Here is a 12,369-nt window from a genome sequence, read left to right as displayed (position 1 = left end):
AGTGCATGGGGCTAGGGGTGGGGGGAGGAGGGTGAGAGAGAGTGCGTGTGGGAGGGAGAGATAGAGAGAGAGAGGGTGAAAGAGAGGGTTTGAGAGAGAGATAGGGAGAGGGTGAGTGAGAGGGTGGGTGAGGGACAGACACAGAGAGGGAGGAGGAGGAGAAGAGGAGAGAGGGTGGGGGTGTACTGAAAGACAGATAGACATAGGGAGAAAGAGAGAGAGAGAGAGAGGGGGGGGGGTGAGATACAGATACAGACAGAAAGTGAGGAGAGAGAGAGAGGGTAAAAGAGAGAGGGAGGGTGAGAGGGTGAGAGACAGACAGACTCAGAGAGGGAGGAGGAGAAAGAGAGAGAGGGGGACCGTAAGACAGATAGACAGAGGGAGAAAGAGAGAGAGATGGAGAAAGAGAGAGAGAGAGAGGGTGAGAGAGTGAGGGAGAGTGAATGAGAGGGGTGAGAGAGAGTGAATGAGAGAGGGTGAGGGAGAGTGAATGAGAGAGGGTGAGAGAGTGTGAGGGAGAGAGGGTGAAAGAGAGTGAATGAGAGAGGGTGAGGGAGAGTGAATGAGAAGGGTGAGAGAGAGTGAAGGAGAGAGGGTGAGGGAGAGTGAATGAGAGAGAGTGAGAGAGAGTGAATGAGAGAGGGTGAGGGAGAGTGAATGAGAGAGAGTGAGGGAGAGTGAATGAGAGAGAGAGTGAGGGAGAGTGAATGAGAGAGGGCGAGAAAGTGTGAGGGTGAGAGAGAGTGAATGAGAGAGGGTGAGAGAGAGTGAGGGAGAGTGAATGAGAGAGAGTGAGGGAGAGTGAATGAGAGAGGGTGAGAGAGTGTGAGGGAGAGAGGGTGAGAGAGAGTGAATGAGAGAGGGTGAGAGAGAGTGAGGGAAAGTGAATGAGGGTGAGAGAGAGTGAGGGAGAGTGAATGAGAGAGAGTGGGGGAGAGTGAATGAGAGAGAGTGAATGAGAGAGGGTGAGAGAGAGTGAGGGAGAGTGAATGAGAGAGAAAGTGAGGGAGAGTGAATGAGAGAGGGTGAGAGAGAGTGAATGATGGAGAGAGTGAGGGAGACTGAATGAGAGAGGGTGAGAGAGAGTGAGGGAGAGTGAATGATAGAGAGAGTGAGGGAGAGTGAATGAGAGAGGGTGAGAGAGAGTGAGGGAGAGTGAATGAGAGAGGGTGAGAGAGAGTGAGGGAGAGTGAATGAGAGAGGGTGAGAGAGTGAATGAGAGAGGGAGAGGGTGAGAGAGAGTGAATGAGAGAGGGTGAGAGAGAGTCAATGAGAGAGGGTGAGAGAGAGTGAGGGAGAGTGAATGATAGAGAGAGTGAGGGAGTGTGAGGGAGAGAGGGTGAAAGAGAGTGAATGAGAGAGGGTGAGGGAGAGTGAATGAGAAGGGTGAGAGAGAGTGAATGAGAGAGAGTGAGGGAGAGAGGGTGAGGGAGAGTGAATGAGAGAGAGAGAGAGTGAATGAGAGAGGGTGAGGGAGAGTGAATGAGAGAGAGTGAGGGAGAGTGAATGAGAGAGAGAGTGAGGGAGAGTGAATGAGAGAGGGTGAGAGAGTGAGGGAGAGTGAATGAGAGAGAGTGAGGGAGAGTGAATGAGAGAGAGTGAGGGAGAGTGAATGAGAGAGGGTGAGAGAGTGTGAGGGAGAGAGGGTGAGAGAGAGTGAATGAGAGAGGGTGAGAGAGTGAGGGAAAGTGAATGAGGGTGAGAGAGAGTGAGGGAGAGTGAATGAGAGAGAGTGGGGGAGAGTGAATGAGAGAGAGTGAATGAGAGAGGGTGATAGAGAGTGAGGGAGAGTGAATGAGAGAGAAAGTGAGGGAGAGTGAATGAGAGAGGGTGAGAGAGAGTGAATGATGGAGAGAGTGAGGGAGACTGAATGAGAGAGGGTGAGAGAGAGTGAGGGAGAGTGAATGATAGAGAGAGTGAGGGAGAGTGAATGAGAGAGGGTGAGAGAGAGTGAGGGAGAGTGAATGAGAGAGGGTGAGAGAGTGAGGGAGAGTGAATGAGAGAGGGTGAGAGAGTGATGAGAGGAGAGAGTGAGAGAGTGAATGAGAGAGGGTGAGAGAGAGTCAATGAGAGAGGGTGAGAGAGAGTGAGGGAGAGTGAATGATAGAGAGAGTGAGGGAGTGTGAATGAGAGAGGGAGAGACAGACACACAGACACAGAGATATCGACAGACAGAGAGAGGCAGAGATCGAGCGACAGATTCAAGATCTGATTAACCGTTGACCCATAATTGGGCATGGAGAATTTCAGAAAACATCATCATCAAGAACATAACTTGATTAATCTTAACGTCTGCATGAAGTGAGGTAAGATGAGGTTAATTAACATTCCTTCTTCTGCCTGAAAGTATCCTATGCAGCACTGCAAGACGGGAAAGGAGAGACGTACAGAGAGAGTGACCGACAGACTGAAAGAGACAGTGAGAGACAGAGACGGAGACAAAAAGAGGAGCAGTGGCCGTGAGAAGGAATGAGAGAGAATAATATATACACTCGATGAAAATGAGGTCCATAGCATTTTCTAGAAAATGGTACTCCATACATAAAAATGATTGAAGGCAACGAGGAGGAGGAAAGACAACCACGAATGTAACGTTTGTTCTTTTATTTATTTTCTTTTTCCTTTCATCTATTCACTTGTTTTATACAGTGCATGTGACTTTTTTGTTTGTTTCTTTCTCTGTATGAAGACAGTGTTGTGTTGTTTTCCTGATCTGCAGTTTAGGTGGTGCACAGTGGCAAATATTGTTGATTTCAGATGTTGGTTTTGTATGTCCGTCTGTATGTATTAAATGTTAAACTCGAATAAATATTTATTTAAAAAAAAAGTTTTTGGCTTGTGGCATAATAATTTTATGACATACATGGTCCAAGTCAAAATAAAGAAAAAAACTGTTTAAAGAAAAGAAAAGAAAGAGGAGCAGTGCTCGTGAGGAAGGAATGAAAGAGAATAAGTTGCAGGCGGTCATTATGAGAAAGAGGGGGGGGGGTGTAATTGAGTTAGGACGACAGAGAGAGAAAGAAGGGGGGAGTGGAAAGGAAAAGGAAGTATGTGAGATAAAGAGCGTAGTGTTGAAAAACAAAAAAAAAATACAGAGAGCGAAAGCTAAGAGAAAAATACAAGCTGATTGATGAAGACAAACAGACAGTGAAGTGTGTGTCGCGACACGTAATTTCATGCAAGTAGCACACTCACTCATTCATCCATACACTCACGCACGCACGCACGCGCGCGCGCACACACGCACGCACTTGCACACACGCACACGCACGCACTCGCACACACACACACACACACACACACACACACGCACGCACGCATTTACACGCACACGTGCATACACCCACCCATCCACACGCCCATACACCCACATGTACACACACACACACACACACACACACACACACACACACACACACACCTACCCACCGCACACACGCACACGCGCATACAGAGACACAAGTACACACATACCCACACGCTCAGCCCCCTCCCCTCCCACCTCCCTCCCCTGTCTATCTCAGAGACGGGTAAAGACTGTGGTACCTGGCAGCCAGTGGAGGGAGCCTTGTACTGACCGCTGTCAGTTGAACAAAACAGGTAACTGCTCCGTTCTTATTCTAAGGGCTTCCTCGGCAAACACACACACAGAGCCTTGTAATGACCGCTGTGAGTTGAACAAAACAGGTAACTGCTCCGTTCTTATTCTATGGGCTTCCTCGGCAAACACACACACAGAGCCTTGTAATGACCGCTGTCAGTTGAACAAAACAGGTAACTGCTCCGTTCTTATTCTGAGGGCTTCCTCGGCAAACACACACACAGAGCCTTGTACTGACCGCTGTCAGTTGAACAAAACAGGTAACTGCTCCGTTCTTATTCTAAGAGGCAAATCATTTCTCTAATCTGCAGACAGAAAATGAATTGTTTTAGGACAAAATATGTCAGTAATGTTTCTTGCATCTGTGGTGCTCACATAACAGCCGATCATATACCAACTTGCGATATGTTAAAGTCTCAAATCCCTGAACTGAAATCATCTTCAGTGTTGACGATCTTCAGCAGTCCATTGCTAATGTATGACTTTTTTAACTTCTTGTTAAACAGTCCAGTTGTTTCGCTGTTATAGTTGTTAGTTTTTCATTAGAAATATGTTATATTGTTATGGTTTTTTGTTTATTTTTTAAACAAAACTTAAATCAATAATTTTCACACACACACACACACACACACACACACACACACACACACACACACTTTCACTTACTCGTATGCGTACACAGTAATCCCCCCCCCCCTCCTCCCACTCGATTTTTTTCCTTCCCTCGTCTAATATCACTTACAGTGAAAAGACGTTAAACTAAAGAACGAACGATTCTAAGGGCTTCCTCGGCAAACACACACACAGAGCCTTGTAATGACTGCTGTGAGTTGAACAAAACAGGTAACTGCTCCGTTCTTATTCCAAGGCCTTCCTCGGCAAACACACACAGCATACAGACAGACCTACAGTACACAGCTGTTGGCAAGCCCGTGTGAGAAAAAGAAACTGAAAAAAGGACGGTAGTTTAAAAAAAAAAAAAGTTTTATGAATGGGTAACCGAGTGTGGAGTTGCGGGTTCTTTTTTTTTTTTTTTTTTTTTTTTAACATGCCTATTTGTCATTGTCATTCTCATTGTCTGTCTCTGTCTATGACAGCTCTGTCTGTCTCTGACTCTGTCTCTGTCTCTGTCTGTCTCTCTGTGTCGGTCTCTCTCTGTGCCTCTCTCTCTCTGTCTCTCTGTCTCTCTCTCTCTCTCTCTCTCTCTCTCTTTTCCCCTCTTTCTACCCCCACTTCCTTCCAGCTCTCTCTCTCTCTCTCTCTCTCACGCACACACACGCACGCACACACGCACGCACGCACACACGCACGCACGCGCATTCGTCTTCGTAGCGCACCAGCAAGTTATAAAAATGTCCGCTGCTGTGTTCATTTTTTTTTTCTTCTTCTTTTTTCTTCTTCGTCTTTTTTTTTTTTTTTTAAACGTGCATGTATGAATAATCTGATGCGACAAACTGATCACTGTGTTAACCCCATCCCCACTCCCACTCCTAATCCCACCACACCTGACCCCCCCACCCCCCCAAGAAAAACACTCCTCCACCCGCAACCAGCCACTCGCACTCCTCTCTCCCTCCGAGGTGCTGTGTTTTAAGGAGCTTCTGGTGAAGAGAGAAGAGGAAGGCCAGGAGGAAGTTTCGTGTTGAGGTGTACGTGAGCGACAGAGAAGTGACAGCTGTCGTATTGAGACGGAACTGCCAGCTTTGGGGGGATAGGGGTGTGTGTGTGTGGGGGGGGGGGGGGGCGAGGGGGTGTGGGGGGGGGCGTTGGGAGGAGGGAGGGGGCCGGGGTGGGGGGGGGAAGGGAGGGGTTGTCTCTGCCTCTCACATGTGTGTCTCTCTCTAATGTGTCTCTTTCTGTGTCTCTGTGTTTCTGTCTGTCTGTGTCGGACTGTCTGTCTGTCTGTCTGTCTCTCTCTCTCTTAGAGAGTCTATTATTCAACAATTGCATGCATCTTTTTTGTTGCTATCTTGTCACTTTTTTTTTTTTTTTTTTTTTTTTTGCCTTGAGGCGTAGATGTAAAAATGGCATCATTCTGCATAGTTCACTTCCTTCATTAAAGAAATTTATTCTAAGCAAATTCAGTAATTTATCCAGTTCCCCTCCCCCCCCCTCTCTCTCTCTCTCCCTCCCTCTTTCTGTCTGTCCGTCTCTCTCTCTTTCTCTCTCTCCCCCCCCCCTCCCTCCCCGATTATCGTCAGTTTATCACACATAATCAGAGCATGACAAAACGTTTGACGACAGTATAACAGCGAAATTCTCGGAATGTCAGAAAGGAAAGAGAAGCACATGAACTGTGCCTTCAAACCACTTCATTTCTCCGATGTTCATTGGTGGACAGTCGTGCCTATCGTCACCAAACAAATTCATGTGAACTTGGGTTGCTGTCTGTTATCCCACGATGCTTTGACAGTCAGGACCATGCAACACAGTGAAAACAATTCCGTGCTGATCCGATAAATCCGTTCTGTGGAGAAAAGCGAAGACTACCTCGCAAAGATTTTCCAACCGTGGATTCAAAGAACTGACAGAGGAGTGTGTAGGGGGAGAGAAGTATGGGAGGGGGGGGGGAGAGAGCGAAAGGAGAGAGAGAGGCCTGGAGGTTTGAGAGAGAGAGGTGGGGGGGGGGGGGGGGGGGGGGGGGGGGGGGGGGGGGGTGAGGGGGCGGGGGCGGGGCAGAGAGAATACAGAGAGGAGAAGGGTTGGAGGCTTGAGAGAGAGAGAGAGAGAGAGACGGAGACATCGGCAGACAGAGACAGAGAGAGACAGAGGAGAGGGTTGGACGCTAAAGAGAGAGGGGGGCAGACACCGACAGAGAGAGACAGAGACAGAGGGACAGAGGAGAGGTTTGGACGCTAAAGAGAGACGGGGAAGACACCGACAGAGAGAGACAGAGACACAGACAGACACAGAGAGAGGAGAAGGTTGGACGCTAAATAGAGAGGGGGAGACACCGACATAGAGAGAGAGAGACAGAGAGAGAGGTAGACAGAGAGAAGAATGTTGGAGGCTTGAGAGAGAGAGGTAGACAGAGACACAGAGACAGAGACAGGAAGAGAGGGACAGAGAGTAGAGGGAGGCTTGAGAGGGAGGGAGAGGGAGAGACAGACAGACAGACACAGAGAGACAGAGGAGAGGGCTGGAAGCTTGAGAGAGAGAGAGACAAATAGAGAGATAGAGAAAGAGACAAATAGAGAGAGAGAGATGATTGAATGAATGAATGAATGAATGAATGGTTTATTCATTAAAGGCCAAGGCCCCTAAATGAAGGGATGTAATTATGACAACATAATCATACCGTTACAAAAAGTATTGGTTTTCAGTCTGTTATGTGCACAGTGGAGAGAGAGCGCGACAGCGAGAAAGAGAGATAGGGAGAAAGACAGAGAGAGAGAGAGAAAGATAAAGAGAGAGAGAGAGGGAGAGAGAGAGATGGACAGGGGGGAATGGACTGAACGAAGAAGATAGAGCAGACAGCCTAATCGTCACGCCGGTTGAGATGCTATCACACTAACGACCCGCACATCCACAGCCAGAAGAGCACTGCCATAGAAACAAGACAACAAAAACAACAACTACAACAACAAAATGGAGCCCTTCAAAAATGTCAGCAGTTCACGCAGTGCTGAAAGGCAAGGTTCTGAGCTGCCGCGAAGAAGAAGTAGTATTAGAGAGAAACTGAGACTGAGACTGGGTTTGATTGTTTATTCGTTTAAGGCCAGTGTGTGTGTGTGTGTGTGCGCGCGCGCGCGTGTGTGTGTGTGTGTGTGTGTGTGTGTGTGTGTGTGTGTGCGAGAAAGAGAGAGAGAGAGACAGACAGACAGACAGACAGACAAGTACGAATATGAAAACAAACAAAATAATCGAATACGAATGATTCTTTGTGGACCGGGCCATTTAAGTGCATTGACAAGGGGGCAGGATGGCGTTGGGGTTGTACATGCAGGAGAGAGGGCGGTAGAGAGGGAGAGGGAGGGAGAGTAGAGAGAGGGGTGTAGACAGAGGGAGGGGGTAGCGAGAAAGAGGGAGGGTAGAGGGGGGATAGAGAAAGAGGTGGGTAGAGAGAGAGGGTGGTAGAGAGAGAGGGGGTAGAGAAAGAGGGGGAGAGTAGAGAGAGAGAGGGTAGAGAGAGGGAGGGAGAGTAGAGAAAGGGAGGGAGGGTAGAGAGAGAGAGGGAGGGTAGAGAGAGAGGGGGAGGGTTGAGAGAGAGGGAGGGGGTTAGAGAGAGGGAGGGAGGGTAGAGAAAGAGAGAGGGAGGGTTGAGAGAGAGGGTAGAGAGAGGGAGGGTTGAGAGAGGGAGGGTTGAGAGAGGGAGGGAGGGTAGAGAGAGAGAGAGGGTAGAGAGGGAGGGAGGGTTGAGAGAGAGGGTAGAGAGAGGGAGGGAGGGTAGAGAAAGAAAGAGGGAGGGTAGAGAGAGAGGGAGGGGGTTAGAGAGAGGGAGGGGATTAGAGAGAGAGAGAGGGAGGGTAGAGAGAGGTAAGGGGTTAGAGAGAGGGAGGGTAGAGAAAGAGAGAGGGAGGGTTGAGAGGGAGGGTAGAGAGAGGGAGGGTTGAGAGAGAGGGTAGAGAGAGGGAGGGAGGGTAGAGAAAGGGAGGGAGGGTAGAGAAAGAGAGAGGGAGGATAGAGAGAGAGGGAGGGTAGAGAGAGGGAGAGGGTTGGAGAGAGGGAGGGGGTTAGAGAGAAAGGGAGGGAGGGTAGAGAGAGAGAGGGAGGGTAGAGAGAGAGGGAGGGTAGAGAGAGGGGGGGAGGGTTGAGAGAGAGGGAGGGGGTTAGAGAGAGGGAGGGAGGGTAGAGAAAGAGTGAGGGAGGGTTGAGAGAGAGGGTAGAGGGAGGGAGGGTAGAGAGAGAGGGAGAGTTGAGAGAGGGAGGGAGGGTAGAGAGGGAGGGTTGAGAGAGAGGGAGGGAGGGTAGAGAAAGAGAGAGGGAGGGTTGAGAGAGAGGGTAGAGGGAGGGAGGGTAGAGAAAGAGGGAGGGTTGAGAGAGGGAGGGAGGGTAGAGAGAGGGAGGGAGGTAGAGAGAGGGAGGGAGGTAGAGAGAGAGGGAGGGAGGGTTCAGTTTCAGTTTCAGTTTCAGTAGCTCAAGGAGGCATCACTGCGTTCGGACAAAGCCATATACGCTACACCACATCTGCCAAGCAGATGCCTGACCAGCAGCGTAACCCAACGCGCTTAGTCAGGCCTTGAGAAAAACAAAAACAAGGGAGGGTTGAGAGAGAGGGTAGAGAGAGGGAGGGAGGGTAGAGAGAGAGGGAGGGTTGAGAGAGAGGGTAGAGAGAGGGAGGGAGGGTAGAGAAAGGGAGGGAGGGTAGAGAAAGAGAGGGAGGGTTGAGAGAGAGGGTAGAGGGAGGGAGGGTTGAGAGAGGGAGGGGGTTAGAGAGAGGGAGGGGGTTAGAGAGAGAGAGAGGGAGGGTAGAGAGAGATAGGGGGTTAGAGAGAGGGAGGGAGGGTAGAGAAAGAGAGAGGGAGGGTTGAGAGAGAGGGTATAGAGAGGGAGGGAGGGTAGAGAGAGAGAGGGAGTATAGAGAGGGTGGGTAGAGAGAGAGAGGGAGTATAGAGAGGGAGGGTAGAGAGAGGGAGGGAGTATAGAGAGGGAGGGTAGAGAGGGAGAGGGAGTATAGAGAGGGAGGGAGGGTAGAGAGAGAGAGAGAGAAAGAGGCGCAAAGGGGGTAGAGAGAGGTGGGGAGAGAGGAGAGAGAGAGGGGGGTAGAGATAGAGAAGTTAGAAAGAGGGGTGAGAGATAGATAGCGTGAGAGATAAAGGTGGAACAAAGGGATAGGGGAGAGGGAGAGAGAGATATTGAAATAGGAGAAAGTGGAAAAAGAGAGGGAGAGTGTGGAAAGAGTGAGGAAATGAAGTTTGCACAGGAAAGACAGACGAGAGAACCAACACATCGAAAGCTACAGAGGATGGGAAAACCAGAAACACGAACAAAGGGGGAAAGAAAGGAAATCCAAACGAAAGGGAACCGAACCTCCCACCACCCAACAACATCACAAGATAACATTAATTTGATTGCACCCTCCATCCCATATCCTGTTTTCCTTCATTCGCCACTCCGCTCCTCTCCACCCCCCTCCCTCACCACCACCACCACTACCACCACCCTTCATCTCCTGCTTCTTTATTTCATTCATTGGTTTTGCCTATGTGTTGTTAAACAGCATTCAAATGTAAAAACTTCATTCCTTAGATTCATGTCTACAATCGTCAGTCTGTGTGACGTCACAATGAACAGCAGTCCTTCCTTCAAAAAATAAAAAAATAAAAAAATAAAAAAAATAAAAAAATAAAAAAATAAATATAAAAAAGCAGAGAAAACAAGTTCGTCAAACGAAAATCTTGTACGGAAATAAAACCAACAGACAGCAGAAGCACGACCTTCAACCTAGCAAACCTGATATTATTCTTGGAAATTGGTAAAAAAAAAATAAAAAAAAAGATTGAAAAATAAAAAAACCAACAAAATAAAACTCTAAAGAAAAGAATAAAAACAACAAATCAAAGTAAAACAATAAAATAATCCTTGATTGAATGCATGAGTGACTGATTGAGGAACTACATGACTCAACTGGAAGGGAAGAACCTTTTCTTCTCTTGTGCAGTTCATCTCGCTTTGCGCATGCGCAAGCGCTCGACGGGAAGTTGGGGAAAAAAGATCACGTGAGTTTGAATGTGTATCGACAGTTAGCCTGCCGTCATTTGCATAAACCCATTTGTTGATCTCTCGGACTGCTTTGGGCGTGGAGTTCAAAACTGCTCGGGTTTCGCTTCTGGCTTGGCGGGTTTCTTTATTGGGTTGTGTCTTCTTCCTGTTTTTTCTTTCTGTCTTTCCTTTGTTCTCTTGTATTTCACCCTTCTTGTATTTCTTTCTTCCTTCCTTTCTTTCTTCCTATTTTTTTCCTGTTTTTGTTGTTCATTAGATTTGCAATTTTCGTTTTGTCTGATGCAGCAGAATGTATGGTTCATGTGGAGCCATGTCGTTGTGACCGTGTGAGTTGCGGCAGCCCACGAACGAAGAGGAACATACCGTTACTGTGTTGTCTAGCTGTGCAGCTGTTTGGCTGTCCTGCCCGCTTCCTTCTCTGCCTCCCTCCCCCCCCCCCAACCCCCGAAACCACCCGCCACCCCACCCTTTACACCACTCTTCCGTAGAGCAAACTTCAGTCAGGGACCAGCCTCACTGCCACAATACACCCCGGGGAAGACATTGCACACACACTGATTAGTTCCCTTTGAAAAGGGGGAGACAGTGTCATTACATACACACTGATTAGTTCCCTTTGGAAAGGGGGAGACAGTTTCATTACATACACACTGATTAGTTCCCTTTGGAAAGGGGGAGACAGTTTCATTACATACACACTGATTAGTTCCCTTTGGAAAGGGGGAGACAATGTCATTACACACTGATTAGTTCCCTTTGGAAAGGGGGAGACAGTTTCATTTCATATACACTGATTAGTTCCCTTTGGAAAAGGGGAGACAATGTCATTACACACACACTGATTAGTTCCCTTTGGAAAGGGGGAGACAGTTTCATTACATACACACTGATTAGTTCCCTTTGAAAAGGGGGAGACAGTTTCATTACATACACACTGATTAGTTCCCTTTGGAAAGGGGGAGACAGTTTCATTACATACACACTGATTAGTTCCCTTTGGAAAGGGGGAGACAGTTTCATTACATACACACTGATTAGTTCCCTTTGGAAAGGGGGAGACAGTTTCATTACATACACACTGATTAGTTCCCTTCGGAAAGGGAAGTCACTGTCACTGCGCACACTACTTCCTTTCTGTTGAAAATGGGGAGACATTGTCATTGCACACACACGCTGCTTGTTTCCTTGTGGAAAGGGGGAGGCAATGTTGGGGACAAATTGAAGGCTGAGGGCAAGCCCTCCCCCTTCTCCCCCCCCCCCACGCCCCCATCGTCCCCCCACCTCCCCCCACCCCCCGCCCCCCACCCCCCACCCCCCAAAAAAAAGAAAAGAAAAGAAGAAGAAGCAGAGATACTACTGTTAGTGATATTATTCTTCCGCCCTCGCCATGAGATTGAGTGAACTTGGTCACCTCAGCAACTCCGTGTCTCTTCCATCTCTTACCTCCCCACCGTCCACACTCCTAGAGCCTCCAAACCTTCACAACCCCCACCCCTTCACCTACGGCTTTCCTGTCGCTGAGTCAGTGACTCACTTCCTTCATCACTCATCACATCCCTCTCTGCTTCCACTGCCGGGGTGGTCAGGATGCCAGGAAAGTGGGTGCTGACTCTCCTCTTCCCCCCCTCCCCCGCTTCAATCACTACCCCCTCCCTCCCTCCAACACTCTTCCTTCCTCCCTCCCCGTCCCTCAAACCATCCAACATTCTCCCTCCCTCCCTCCATCCGTCCATCCAACACTACTCCTCCCTCCCTCCCTCCAACATACCCGCCTAGCGTTTAATTTCCCAGCCACAACCGCCGGTTCGATTCCCGCTCGACCTGTGGTCTACAGTGAGGGAGCGCCGTTCGATGGGATCAGCCCTGGCTTGTGGGGGCCCCAGTGAGAGAAAGGGGAAGTGTTTTCCTGGTGTCTCTATGCCGGACACTTCTCTTTGTGGCCAGCTGCTCCCGGCCTTTCCGCGCTGCCTGGAGGTCCCCAAGGATCGATGACCACTGACTTCACTCTCGTTCTGTACCGCTGATTTACTTGTCGGGGAGTGTGTGTGTGTGTGTGTGTGTGTGTGTGTGTGTGTGTGTGTGAGGGACACAGAGAGAGAGAGAGA

At 49.0% G+C, this 12,369-nt stretch overlaps 1 protein-coding gene across 1 annotated transcript in view; it reads right to left on the bottom strand.

Moving 5' to 3' along the window:
• Positions 1–12,369, bottom strand: part of LOC143297267 (galanin receptor 2a-like) — a 131,537-nt gene that overhangs the window by 51,016 nt on the left and 68,152 nt on the right. The window lies entirely within an intron of this gene.

The sequence above is a fragment of the Babylonia areolata genome, chromosome 22, assembly GCF_041734735.1.
Source record: "Babylonia areolata isolate BAREFJ2019XMU chromosome 22, ASM4173473v1, whole genome shotgun sequence".
Taxonomy (NCBI): domain Eukaryota; kingdom Metazoa; phylum Mollusca; class Gastropoda; order Neogastropoda; family Buccinidae; genus Babylonia; species Babylonia areolata.
This window is presented reverse-complemented; position numbering and strand designations above follow the sequence as displayed.